We start from the raw sequence: 13532 nt of genomic DNA on the forward strand, positions 1-13532 counted from the left end.
ATGGTCAGTACGTGGATGCTGGGCAGTCATTGATTTAACAGAATGGGGAGACCTTGACTCTTAAAAAAATATATATATATGTTTTATTATGTTGTATATATTCATATTACGTTAAATGTTTTATAGAATGTTTTATTCGAAAATATGGTTTTGTTTGTGTGTGTGTATGTGTATATATAAATAAAAATTTGGCAAAGTGGATTTGTATCTGAAGCCGCAGATACTGAGAAGGTTGTCAAGATTGTGAGATGGAGGTCTGAGAATGCTATCAATCAAGAAACCAAGCACCTGGGAGGTTGGCCTAGTGGTAGAGTGCTTGCTTAGCATGCATGAAATCCTAGGTTCAATAACTTGGTATTAACATAACAGAAAAAGCTGGAAGCTGCTGTGGCTTGAGGGGTAGAGTGCTAGCCTTGAGAAAGCTTAAGGACAGTGCCTAGGCCCTGTGTTCAAGCCCCAGGACTGTAAAAAAAAATAAAATAAAATAAAACAATGCAAAGCCAAGCTGTGAGACCAGAAAGGATTTGGAGTTTCCTAGAAAGATCAAGCAGTCCTCTTTTAACAAGATTTCAGATTTCTATTCTGATTGTGGGTTAATTCCACCCTAAACTGGGTAGACTATGGTTTATGCATATTGTAAGCTGTTTACTGTTTAGCTTTAGTTTGGTAGAGGATGCAGTAGTCTATCATTTATATATAAAATGTCACTTGTTGAAGCTTATACCTGACTTTCTTCACATATTTCCCTGAACTAAAGGCAATAAAAACCAGGTTAATGGAAACTTACCATCTGAAACTGGCAGAAGGCTACAGGTCCCCCCTTGTCACCAATCCTCAGTTGCATTGTTTTGGTCTCTGTTACCACCTTGTCCACAGCCGGTGGGTTGCAGATCTGCGACAGTTTGTGTAACCCTACTTTATACTGTTTATTTATCTGCCAGTCTTGGGTCTTGTACTCAGAGCCTGGGTGCTGTCCCTGAGCTTTTTTGCTCAAGGCTAGTACTCTACCACTTGAGCCACATTTCTACTTCTGGCTTCTTGGTGATTAATGAGTCTCACTAGGCTTTCCTGCCTGCCCTGCCTTTGAAACCACAATCCTCAGATCTCAGCCTCTTAAGTAGATGAGATTATTGGCATGAGCCATAGGTGCCTGGCTTGAGATGTTTTTGACAGATATATTATCAATTTTCTAGTAGATTTTGCTTTTTTAATTAAAAAAGGGGGCTCTAATTTTTGTCACTGCAATCTGCAGTGATGGGCTTATAACTACGCAACTTTGTCTAATAAAAGAGCTAAAATCAAGACAAATATAAAAACCCTGCTAGGTATGTTGGTTGTGCCTGTGATTGTGTTGTACCCTAAGTTCGAGATTCCCCCAAAAGACCACCAGAGACCAAGACCAATGCAAGCCACAAAGAGCCATTTATTAGCAAGCTTGAGCTTGGTCCTCCGCGCCCATGAAAGCCAGTGACGTTTGGAGGCCCTGAGCACAGAATCAGGACAGTTTTTATGGTACAGAACAAACAAGTCTGGGGAATCTCCATTTTCATAATATTATAGTTAATTAACCCTTACACTGATGGACTCCTTAACCCCTTATCTGCTTTATTAACTGTAAACTGTTGTGAAGCACAGCTGCTGACTCAGGGACGAATTCCAGGTGTGTCCACTAAGTCTTTGAGTGAATACCTCATGGCTACTGACTTGGAGAAGAATTTCCGCTGTCTCCACTAAGTCTCTGAGAGAACAGCTTATGGCACTTTGTAATCCTTCCCAGCAGGGTTTAGGGGAAATCATCTCCCAGCTGTCTGCAAGATGGAGGTAGTTTAAACAAGATGGATTCAGACTAGCTATAGCTTCTCAGCTTCAGCTCTTTATTTTTAGCTACAGCTCTTCATTGCAGGTACTTGCAAGGCTGAGACAGAAAGATTGTTTGAGATCAGTTTGGGCCACATGAAGACACTCGGTCTCAACAAGGCAGAGTCCAAGGAGTAAAATAGATGTTTTGAAGGGGTCCCTTTCTTGACTTCCCCCAAAACCCATCCCCTATAGGCATTTCCCATCTTCAGGACAAACGATTACTTAAGGCAGGGGCTGTAAATTCTCAGATTACAAGAGCAGTTAAACCAGGTGGAGTTACCAAAATTCCTCCCCACCCTACCCCCTTGGCCTGCCAGGAAACTCCCTCCCTTTCCTTTGTCGTCAGGGCAGTGTGCAGGAAGCCCACCTTGATGATAGGTCAGTTCACACAGCAAAGGTGTCAGTGGTTGCCCCAACCATCACTCAAGTATGTTGAGATTCCATGGCCACCTGTGTATGGCCAATCCCAGCCACATGGCTGGTGGCCTATAAAAGTAGCCTGTGAGATTAGGCAGGGTGGCACTCTCACTCACATCTTAGGGACAGCCCTGATCGGTCAATATGATTCTCCATGCTAGATGCAAAATAAAAGTCTGTTTCACTTCTGCTTTTGTGTCAGACTCGTTCCCTTCGTCACGGACCCTAATACTGGGGGACTGGACCCTAACAGAAGTGTTACCCACAGTCCTCTTTGTGCTCAAGGCTAGTGCTCTACCACTTGAGCTATAGCACCACTTCCAGCTTTTTTTATTGGAGACTCTCACGGGGACTTTTCTGCCCAGGTTGGCTTCAAACTGGGATCCCTCAGGTCTCAACCTCCTGAGTAGTCTGGATTATAGACATGAGCCACCAGGAACCAGCTGATATCTGCTTCTGTTTAGCTTTTTTCATCGATTCATTCATTCTAGAGATAATGTTGTCTATGAGTTATGAGTTGGCAGGTATGGAGATTCTGCAGTAACTCAAGCAATAGTCTCTTCCTTACCCACTGCATTTCCAGTCTAGTCACTACTTCAGCTGCCCTTCCTCCTGGCTTTGCCATCCTTCATGAAACCATGCACAGCTTCTCAGAACCCAATGGTGTCAGTGTGAGCTTTGCCCTCAGGACCTGGTTCTGTCCCTGAGCTTTTTCACTCAAAACTAGCACTCCACTACTTTGTGCCACAGCTCCACTTCTGATTTTCTGATGGTTAATTGGAGATAAGTCTCATGGCCTTTCCTGCTTGGGCTCCCTTCAAACTGTGATCCTCAGATCTTAGCCTCCTGAATAGCTAGGATTACAAGCATAAGCCACTAGCACTTAGCTTCTCAGAACCTTTTCTTTTTTTCTTTTTTTAAAAATATTTTTATTGTAATTAATAAAAGGGTTACATGATATTTGCCAGATAGAGGGTGCATTAATTCACATACATTGATACCCTTTCACATGTCTTGGTCCCCATTACCTGACCCCCCCTCCCCGTCTTGGTTTTCCCCCCTTCCCTATCCAATTTCAAATAACCAAATACAAATAAATCCAATATATCACATAACAAATATATCAGATAACTGTAACAATATGAGATACCCAAGGGACAGCAAAAGAGATGAGAGATAACATAGAACATTAAGGACAACAATCATTCGTTATATGGCTTTTGTTCTCAGAACCTTTTCTATAAATCAAAGGTGAACCTTTTCCTTCCCTTAATGAGATTTTCCTTCCCTTAACCATCCATCTCCCCTCACATGCAGTTTTTTTTTTTTTTTCCCAAGGAGGAACAGCAAGAGAGTTGGAACAATGTCAAATTTTATTATGGAAAGTTAAAAAACAACAGGCAAGCAGGAGCAATGGGGGGGGGGGGGCACTGAGGCGTCTCCTTAGTTCTTCCACACAACTGTAGTTCATTTCAGTTGTGAACCATTAAGAAGAACAGAATTAAATAACTCATGGGGGTACAAAGTTGGGATTCCCAGCCTTCTCTCTTGGAGAAAACAGACAACAGTAATACTGAACAAAACTGGAGGAAGCCGCCATGTGACTCCTAGAGACAAATGGAAGGGAGAAGGGAGAGGATCCCACATGGATGGCAAGTGGGTGTGGCTTGTAAACCTGGGACTACAATGCCAACACACACCCTTAATTCTGTAACACCAGGCGGCGCCCTCGGGTCAGCATTCCTCCACTTACCCACAATTAGGGCCTTGGTGCGCAGCCCGCCCTGGAGCTCCCTCTGCAGGAGCAGCAGTTCCTCCTCATCCTCTTCGTCGTCAGGCTGGGCCTCTGGGGGGCTGGAGGAACTGGGGGGCTCAGGCTCCGGACCCAGCTCCTCCAGTACCAAACTCTCCGAGGTGTACTGGTACGTGGTCTCCAGAGCAGTCTCACTGAAGGAGATCTTGAGCTGAGGTGGAGGAGAAGAGGAAACAGGTGGGAGTGAGGAGTTAGAGATGGACTTAGGCACCTCTCCATCCACTCAGCTTTACTTCCAGTAAGACTCTTCAATCCTAGATGGTCCCTCGTCAATTACATGTCCCAATAAAAACAAAACAAACAAACAAAACCCAACAGCTCACACCTGTAATCCTAGCTACTCAGGAGGGTGAGATCTGAGGATTGAGGTTCAAAGCCAGCCTGGACACAAAAGGACCTGAGACTGTTATCTCCAAATTAACCTCTAGAAAATGGGAAGTGGGACTGTGGCTCAAGGGGTATGGCAGTAGCCTAGAGCTGAAGAACTCAGGGACAGCGCCCAGGCCCAGAGATGAAGACACATGATCTACAAAAGACAAAAAAAAAAACCAAAAAACAAAACACAACAGGCCTGGCGCACAATATCCAGGTTAGCTGAGGTGCCCAATAATACATAAATGGATAAAGAAAATATGATACACAGTCAACAAATGGAATATCACTCAACCATTAAGGAAATAGAAATTGTAGTCCGGTGCGGTGGCTAACACCTGTAATCCTAGCCACTCAGAAGGCTGAGATCTGAGGATCGTGGTTCAAAGCCAGCTCAGGCACTAAAGTCTGAGAGACTCCTATCTCCACTAAACCACCAGAAAACGGGAAGTGGCACTTGAATGAAGAGCTCAGGGACAGCACCCAAGTCCAGAGTTCAAGTCCCACATCCAAAAAAAAAAATAAATGAAGAACCTTACTGATATAATAGCGGGGTGGGAAGACAGAGCAATAGAATGGTTATGCAGATAGATAGATAGATAGATAGATAGATAGATAGATAGATAGATAGACAGACAGACAGACAGACAGACAGATTCAGGTACTAGTAGCTTACACTTGGCCTGTAATCTTACCTACTTAGGAAGCTGAGATCTGAGAACTGTGGTTTAAAGCCAGTCCAGGCAGGAAAGGCTATGAGGCTGTTATCTTCATTTAACCACCAAAAAGCTGGAAGCAGAGCTATGGCTCAATTGGTAGAGTCTTAGCCTTGTACAAAAGCTAAAGGACAGTACCAGCACAGAGAGAGAGAGAGAGAGAAGAGAGAAAGAAGCAGACTTTGTTGGGGGGGATAGGTAATCAGCAGAGTAAAGGAGAGGGTGGAAATGGAGAGAATGAACAAGGGTGAACATACCCAAGTGTTTTAATGGTACAATAAATCTATTGAAACTGGTTTTTTTGTTTGTTGTTTGTTTGTTTGCCAGTCCTGGGCTTGGGCTCAGGGCCTGAGCACTATCCTTGGACTTTCTCAAGGCTAGAGCTCTACCACTTGAGCCTCAGCACCACTTCTGGCTTTTTTGTATGTATGTGGTACTGAGGAATTGAACCCTGGTCTTCGTGCATGCTAGGCAAGCATTCTACCACTAGGCCAAACTCCCAGCCCTATTGAAACTGCTTTAAGAAAGAGGGAGGGGCTGGGAATGTGGCTTGGTGGTAGAGTGCTTAGCACTCATGCTTACCACTCATCAAGCCCTGGCTTGATTCCTCAGTAACACATAAACAGAAAAAGCTGGAAGTGGCACCATGGCTCAAATGGTAGCAAAAGAAGCTCAGGGACAATGGCCAGGTTCTGAGTTCAAGCTCAAGCCTGAGGACTAGCAAAAAAAAAAAAAAAAGTAGATATAAGGAAGAGAGATGGGGGCTGTCAAAGGGGTACATTGTACCTATGTATGGAAATGTCACAAGGAAACCCACTCTTTATAACTAAGATATGCTAATAAAATATCTTAGAAAACAAAACAAAACAAAACAAAGAGTTGGTCACTGGTGTCTCACTTCTGTAACCACAGCTATTCAAGCGGGTAAGATGGTTGGTTTGAAGCCAGGCTGGGCAGAAAACTTCAAGAGTCATTTCCAACTAACCAGTAAAAAGTTGGGTTAGAGGTGAAGCTCAAGTGGTAGAGTGGCAGCCCACAGGAAGCTTAAGAGACCAGACTGTAAAAAATGCAAGACTGTTTATAAAATCCCAATCCTAGGGAAAAGAATCCCACATCTTTCCTGATTCTCTATAATCTTAGTGGACATGGGACAGATCTAATTAGACCTAATTGTGAGCTACAGTTTTGCCTGGTGCTGGTGGTCCACTGCTATAATCTCTAGCTCCTCAAGAGGCAGAGATCTGAGGACTGATGTTCAAAGCCATCCAGCAAAGTCCATGAGCATTTTTTCTCCCATTTTGTACCAAAAAAGCCAGAAGTGGAGCTGTGGCAGAAGTGGTAGAGTGCTAGTCTTGAACAAAAAAGCTTAGTGACAGCACCCAGACTCTGAGTTCAAGCCCTGGGACCAACAGGCACCAGAATAGAACCAGTTCTTCGCTTTATTTGCACATAACCAATCAGAATGTAAAACTTTCTAGACTTCCTTACTGGAAGATAACCTGCACTATCTTTTGGATGACATAGTCCTGAGTAAAATTCTTTGTACTTTGGCCAGCAAGGTGGCTCACACCTGTAATCTCAACTACTCAGGAGGCTGAGATTTGAGGATCGTAGTGTAAAGCCAGCTTCAGCATTATTAAAGAAGGAGCGACTCATCTTCAATTAACCTCCAGAAAACAGGAAATGGGGCTAGGGTGGTGGATCGCGCCAGTAATCCTATCTACTGAGATCTGAGGATCAAGATTCAAAGCCAGCCTGGGCACAAAAGGACCTGAGACTTATCTCTAATTGGCCTCAAGAAAATCCAGAAGTGGGGCTTGGCTCAAGGGTAGGATGGTAGCCTTGAGCTGAGGAGCTCAGAGACAAAGCCCAGGCCAAGTTCAAGCCCCCTGACCCCCATCACATACAAAAAAACCAGGAAGTAGGGCTGTGGCTTCAGGGGTAGGGTGGTAGCCTAGAGCTGAAGAGCTCAGGGACAATGCCCAGGCCTTCAGATCAAGCCTGATGACCCCCACACACAAAAAATTCTTTGCACTTTAAGTTTCTAGGACAAGAATCTGGGAGACAAGAGAGGCAGCAGTCAGCAGTGAAACTACAACACCAGTACATATTGCCTGCTGCAGGGTTGAAACCCTAGCTGTGGACTGTAGAACTAGGAGGACTGTTATACAAATCAGCTGTAACCTTGAGCATCACAGACACACACACACACACACACACACACACACACACACACACCTGTATCAGTATCGGCAGGAAAAATTAAAAAGCCAATAGTAGGAAAAAGCAGACTGAAAAGAGGCAATTCCCCAAAAGAGATGTGTGTAGTACAAATTATCAAGATGAGTGACCCAGGAAACCTGCTCCTTGTTATTATCCCGGAACCATCTCCCCACAGTGAAGACCTATGATACTGTCAGCCTGACTCACACCCGTTGGGAACAAGTGTGAGCACAGGGAGAAGCTGTGTTTTACACGAAGGTGAGCACTGACTGTTGTCTGAAGCAGCATGGAGGACAGTCAACACATTTCACCAAATCCTCTAGCCTAGTCTCCACATATTGTTGGTTGGTTGGCTCCAGGCTTGTGTACAGGAATTGACAAGTTGGGTCTGTGCCCAACACGGATGCAGAAGTATATTGTGTCTGCCTCTAGTATTATCCCATGGGCTTCTGTTATCGTCAGTATTCCTGTCTCTCTCTGTCCTGGGGCTTGAACTAAGGGCCTGGGTACTGTCCTTCAGTTTTCTTTCTGCTCAAGGCTAGAACTCTACCACTTCAGACACAGCTCCACTTCTGGGTTTTGGGTGGTTAAATAGAGATAATGAGTCTTGGGCCGGGAGTTTGGCCTAGTGGTAGAGTGCTTGCCTACCATGCACGAAGACCTGGATTTGATTCCTCGGTACCACATACATAGAAAAAACCTGGAAGTGGTACTGAGGCTCAAGTGGTAGAGTGCTAAGCCTTGAGAAAGTCCAAGGACAGTGCTCAGGCCCTGAGCCCAAGCCCAGGACTGGCAAAAAAAAAAAAAAAAAAAAAAAGAGATAATGAGTCTCACAAATTTTTTTCCTAGGCCTGGCTTTGAGCTTGATCCTCACATCTTAGTCTCCTGAGTAGCTAGGATTCACAAGTGTGAGCCACTAGTGCTCAGCTTATCACTGAGATTTTATCTCGCCCCAGTGAAGAGGTTATCATTAAGAAAAACAAAATAACAAATGATGAGGATAGGAGAGAGGGAACCCTGCTGCTCAGGACCCTTATACTCTGTAGGTAGGAATATAAATTAATGCCCCCCCCAAAAAAAAACCCACGACTACCAGGCTAGGATAGCAGTGCTATCAGTAAAGTAGGGTGTGCAGCCTGGATGTCTTGTTTTGTAAATCAAATGATTTGGAACCAAGTTAAGATATGGGTGAGGCAAGAGCTGGCAAGTCAGCTGGGCACTGGTGGCTCACTCCTATAATTCTAGCTACTCAAGAGGCTGAAATCCCAGCTTAGGGAGGAAAGTCTGAGACCAACTAACCACCAGAAAACCAGAAGGGGGCTGTAGCTCAAAGTGTTAAGAGTGCTAATTTTGAAAACAAAAGCTCAGGGACCAGTGCCCCAGGCCTTAAGTTCAACTGACTAAAAAAAAAAAAAACAAAGTCAGACCCCATCTTTACTGAAAGTCTGGTTTAGTTTCCTCATATATAATGGAACATATACCCTCATCTCTAGCCATGTTTCATGGCAGTATGAAAATAGTGGAAATTACAACACTTTTCTATCCAGTGTTTGTGCCTCTCATCTCCTTTCCCACCAAGTTCATTTGCTTTTACTGTAGAGACTTTGATTTTAAGTTCTGGTGCTGTGAGATCTGGTGTTTGGCAAGGCTCAACATCTTGAGGCATGTTTCCTTTCTTGAAAATGATCAGAACAGCAAGTCTGTGTTTACTTTTTTAAAAATATTTTTTGATGCCAGTCCTGAACCTTGAGATAATGGCCTGGGCATTGTCCCTGAGCAAAAGTTTGCTCAAGGTTGGTGCTCTACCATTTGTGTTACAGCTGCACTTCTAGCTTTTTGGATGGTTAATAGGAGATAATAGTCTCATTGACTTTCCTGACCAGGCTGGCTTTGAACCTCCATCCCCAGATCTCAGGCACCTGAGTAACTAGGGTTACAGGTGTGAGCCACTGGCATCCAGCTTACAAAAAAATGTGTAGTCACTTGTATAGTCAACTATATTAAGTGCTAATTAAGTGCAACGAAAACTTAAGGGTTGTGATTTCAGTTGAGCTAATCAGGGGAAGCAGCATTGCGAGGGTTGAATTGGATTCTAGAACTTGGCGAAAAGTATACAAGACTTGACGCAGGTGCTTTCTGGCCGCCTCTGCTTTAAATATCCGTTTGGCCTCTTACCCCTCTGCAAAGTTCTCGTTGTCTTTGGCGCTCCTCGGCCGCGCCCCACAGGCCGCGGTGGCTGTGCCTTGGAAGCGGGTGTCACTTGGTCCTCACGCTTCGCTAGAGTAAAGTAAGTCTGGAAGTAAGGGGGCGTCTGGAGCGCAGCGGGGCAGAGCGACGGGGGGGGGCGCGCGTGGCGGTGCGCTCCCAGAGTCCGGCTTCTCGGGGTGCCGAGTCCGCACCGAGTGGGGACCCCGGCCCGACGTGGGTCAGTTGGCGGGATAGCTGGGAGGGTGGGAGAGAGCGGAAGCAGGCGGAGCTGGGGCGGGGTCGCGCGCTCGGGCTTGAGCTGGGCGGAAGCTGCGGTCCCCACACCAGGCCCGGGGAGTCTGCGTACTCGGCGCGCCGACGGTGAGTAACGCTGGGAGGAGTCGCGCAGGCCTGGCTAGGGCCCGATGGGGGTGGGGGCTGTACCCCGAACACCGCTCGGCCGTGGAGGGGAGACCGCGCCGTGTCCCCGGGGACAGTCTCCAGCCCTGGAGGAAACCTGAGTTCGACCCTGGAAACTCGGCGCCCTGGAAGAATGGGCTCCGAGCACGTGCCAAGAGTGTGTGTGGGGGGGGGTCCCAGAATGGGAGTTTCGGGACCGACGGGCAACGGGGCGACTGTGCTGGGTGTGTGCCGGCACCGAGGCTTCGGTTTGCCTTTTTCTCCAAGGGGCAGGCGCGCTACTCCTGGAGCCACACCCCCCGCTCCCGGCCTTTTGCCGATGGTTAGTTGGAGACAAGTGTCTTTCGGACTTTAGTGCCCGCGCTGGCTTCGAACCCTCTGGGGTGTGTGGGTGGGTAGGTGGGTGGGTGGGAGGGGGAAGATAGCTAGAACTGCAGGCGCGAACCACCTGCGCCTGGCTGATCGGGAATGTTTCGGGGCAGGTTGGCGGGCTCGCGGAGAGTTACGGGCACCTGCTGTGCGGGCCTCAGCCACCCAGATCGCCTTGGCTCCCGCCCGGGAGGCTCGCAGGGGGGCCCCCAGTCTCTTCCCGGAGCGGTGATCCCGGGGCCGGGCGGGGACCGCCAAGGTCTGAGCGGGGAGCTCACGCACGCAGCCTTCCCCGGGCTGCTCCGGAGGACCCATGTAGAAGAGCCATTTTCCGTCTCCGAGGGGCGAAGGACTCACGTGGCTGGATGGACTGAGCTCTCCCAGACATAAATATCTATATGGCTGTGGGAAAGAAACCAGGAGAAGAAAGGGAGAGAGGGGACTAAGAGGACTGGAAGATGGCGACACGTTCCCTCCGCGAGTTTACATTGTGAAGGGGTGGGGGCCAGGCAGATAAACCCACGGTGAATACCCAGACTTGCACTTCAGAGCCCTGTTAAGCTCCGGAATCCAAATACCATCAAAGGGAATGGAGGGTCGGAGATGGCTGCTGCTGCTGCTGCTGCTGCGAGTTCCCCCAGAAGTTAGAATCAGCACCAAGGACTGTTTCCTGACACTCACCCTCAGGAAGAGCTGCCCTAAGGATGCATGAAGAGAGGGCCAGGATCTTAAGGACACCGTAATTGAAGCTGTTGGAAAAATGGGGAAATAATTCTAGCCCTGTTCTTTCATAGTTGTAAGTAGGGAAGGCAGGAGGAGAGAAAACCAACTTCAGATCTTAGGGAGGTGAAATGAATTAGAAATCTAAATGTTCCTTTTTATTGCTGATATTTTGAATTCCATTACTCTTTCCCAAAGAGATCACTTTTTTTTTTTTTAACGTTTTTCTTTGCCTCTGGAAGGAGGGGAGTTTGCTATTAGCAGGAAGAGGCTGGCTGTAGCCATGTTTGTGTGGGAGCAGAAACTTTTAAAAAGTGAAGAGGAAACTCCAGTGTCTGAGTAGGGGAGTCCTGAATAAGTGAGTGCTGTTGTATTCTTAACAAGGATTAGCTGTGTAGAAGATCCCTGGTTTGTGATGTTTCAATTTGTGATACTGAAAATGTAACGTTGGTGGAAAACCTCACACGTTCAGTTGAAATACTTTGAATTTTGATTTTGCTCCCAGTTGAACAATGTGTGGTATATAGAACACTTTTATTTTCCTTTTGAGTCAGGGCAGCCAGCTGCAGCTCCCAATTGGCCGTGAGATTAGGAGGGGGAAGCTATTATACTGTAGATTAAATGTATTAAATTGGTTTCTTTATGGTGTTTAAATTATGGTGGGCTCGTGAGGATGTAGTCCCATTGTAAATTGAGGAACACTGAATTAATAATCCAGTTACTGGGGCGGGGAATTTGACCTAGTGGTAAGAGTGCTTGCCCAGCATGCAGGAAGACCTAGATTCAATTCCTTAGTACCACATACATAGAAAAAAATGCAGTTACTGGTGGCTCACACCTGTATTCCTAGCTACTAAGGAAGCTGAAATCTAAAGATCAGCTTGAAGCCAGGTGAAAGTCTTTGAGACTTTTGATCTCCAATTATCTACCAAAAAGCTAAAAAACTGAGGATTGAGCTGTGGCTTAAGTGGTAATGAACTAGCTGGTCTTGAGCAAGAAAAGGCTCAGGGACAGCACCCAGGCCCTAAGTTGAATTTCTAAGCGCACACGCATACACAATCCAGGCCATAGGCGTATTGGAGGTTTTTACCTTGTCTAGCATAAGTCAGGTCCTGGGTTTGACTTGTGCAAACACTGTGCATTCAGTCCTGGGAGAAGCATCCTAAAAGAGTGTGGTTATTTTCATTTCTCGGATTTGAAAGCATATCCAAGAAGACAAAGATTTGCTCAAGGTGGCTATGACAGATGCAGGCCAGATTCCTTGCTTTTCAATGGTCCTGGATCTCAGATGCAGTCACTGTCTCTCCTGGGAATCTGGAGTATCCTCGAACAAATTCACACATTCAGCTTTTTAAAATGGCTTTAGGAACTGTTACCTCAGGATAGCATTTTCCTTATAGGTGTGTTTCCCCCCACACCTCAGGTTCTTAGAGGTGGGCCACCAGCCAGTAACTAGAAGCATGCTGGGATACCTAATCCCAGCCTGGCATTATTGGACAGGGTAGCTGAACCCAGGAAAAATCAGGTTCTTGAGCTTTTGGGCTCAGGCTTTGAGGGAATTAAAGGTCTTCTCACTTGGGAAAGCAGATTTGGACAGTGAAACAAACAAGGAAAACTTCCCTTTAAAATATATGTCACAGGAAGCTATATTAACCCTCAGGTCCTAGCAGAACCTCTACATTTGCCTTCTTAGCAGGAAGTAGATAGTCCTGGGGGCCAAGTCAGAAGTAAAGCCAGAGACACTACAGGAAAAGGTGCTGCTTTCTTAGCTTGACAGGTGGCGGCAGTCCTGCTAGAAGCCAAGAAAGACTCCTGGTGAAAGATGGGATAAAGATTAGGAGAACAAATTAGAAAAAGGAGCACTGGGTCCTAGACTTGTGAAATGCTCATCTGTTCCATGCCTGTTAGTTCTATAGAGTCTCAGAATGTTACAAGTTGAACAGAAATAGGACCAATAAGCCTTTCTACCCCCCTATCTTCATTGAATACTTTCTGAAATTTTTTTAGTGTAGCAATCCTCTGTCCCTGTGTCTGTCCATCCCTGTGTCTGTCTCTGTCTCTCTGTCTTCATCTCTCTCTGTCTCTGTGTGTGTGTTTTGTGCTAGTGGTCTTGGGACTTGAACTTTGACCCTGAACACTGTCCCTGAGCTTTTTTTGCTCAAGGCTAGCACTCTACCACTTGAGCCACAGTTCCACTTTCAGCTTTTTCCTTTTCTGTTTTTAGTTTATTGGAGCTGGGTACCGGTGGCTCATGCCTGTAATCCTAGCTACTCAGGAGGCTGAGATCAGAAAATCAGTTTGAAGCCAACCTGGACAAAAAGTCCCTGTGAGACTCTTAACCTCCAATTAGCCATTCAAAAACTGGGAGTGGCCCTGCAGCTTAAGTGGTAATCAAGTGTTAACCTTGAGCAAAGAGCGTCAAGGACAGTGCCCAG

The 13532-nt window shown here is 46.3% G+C and overlaps 1 long non-coding RNA gene across 1 annotated transcript in view; it reads right to left on the reverse strand.

Annotated features, from left to right (window-relative positions):
- The window catches only part of LOC150047987 (uncharacterized), a 34208-nt gene extending 24508 nt beyond the window's left edge, over positions 1-9700 (reverse strand). The window contains exon 1 of the long non-coding RNA XR_016539320.1: positions 9577-9700. This is a non-coding gene — a long non-coding RNA (uncharacterized LOC150047987). The remainder of the gene's footprint in view (positions 1-9576) is intronic.
- Between the last annotated feature and the right edge of the window lie 3832 nt (positions 9701-13532).

The sequence above is a fragment of the Megascapheus bottae genome, chromosome 22 (assembly GCF_031878675.1).
Source record: "Megascapheus bottae isolate mThoBot1 chromosome 22, mThoBot2.hap1, whole genome shotgun sequence".
Lineage (NCBI taxonomy): Eukaryota > Metazoa > Chordata > Mammalia > Rodentia > Geomyidae > Megascapheus > Megascapheus bottae.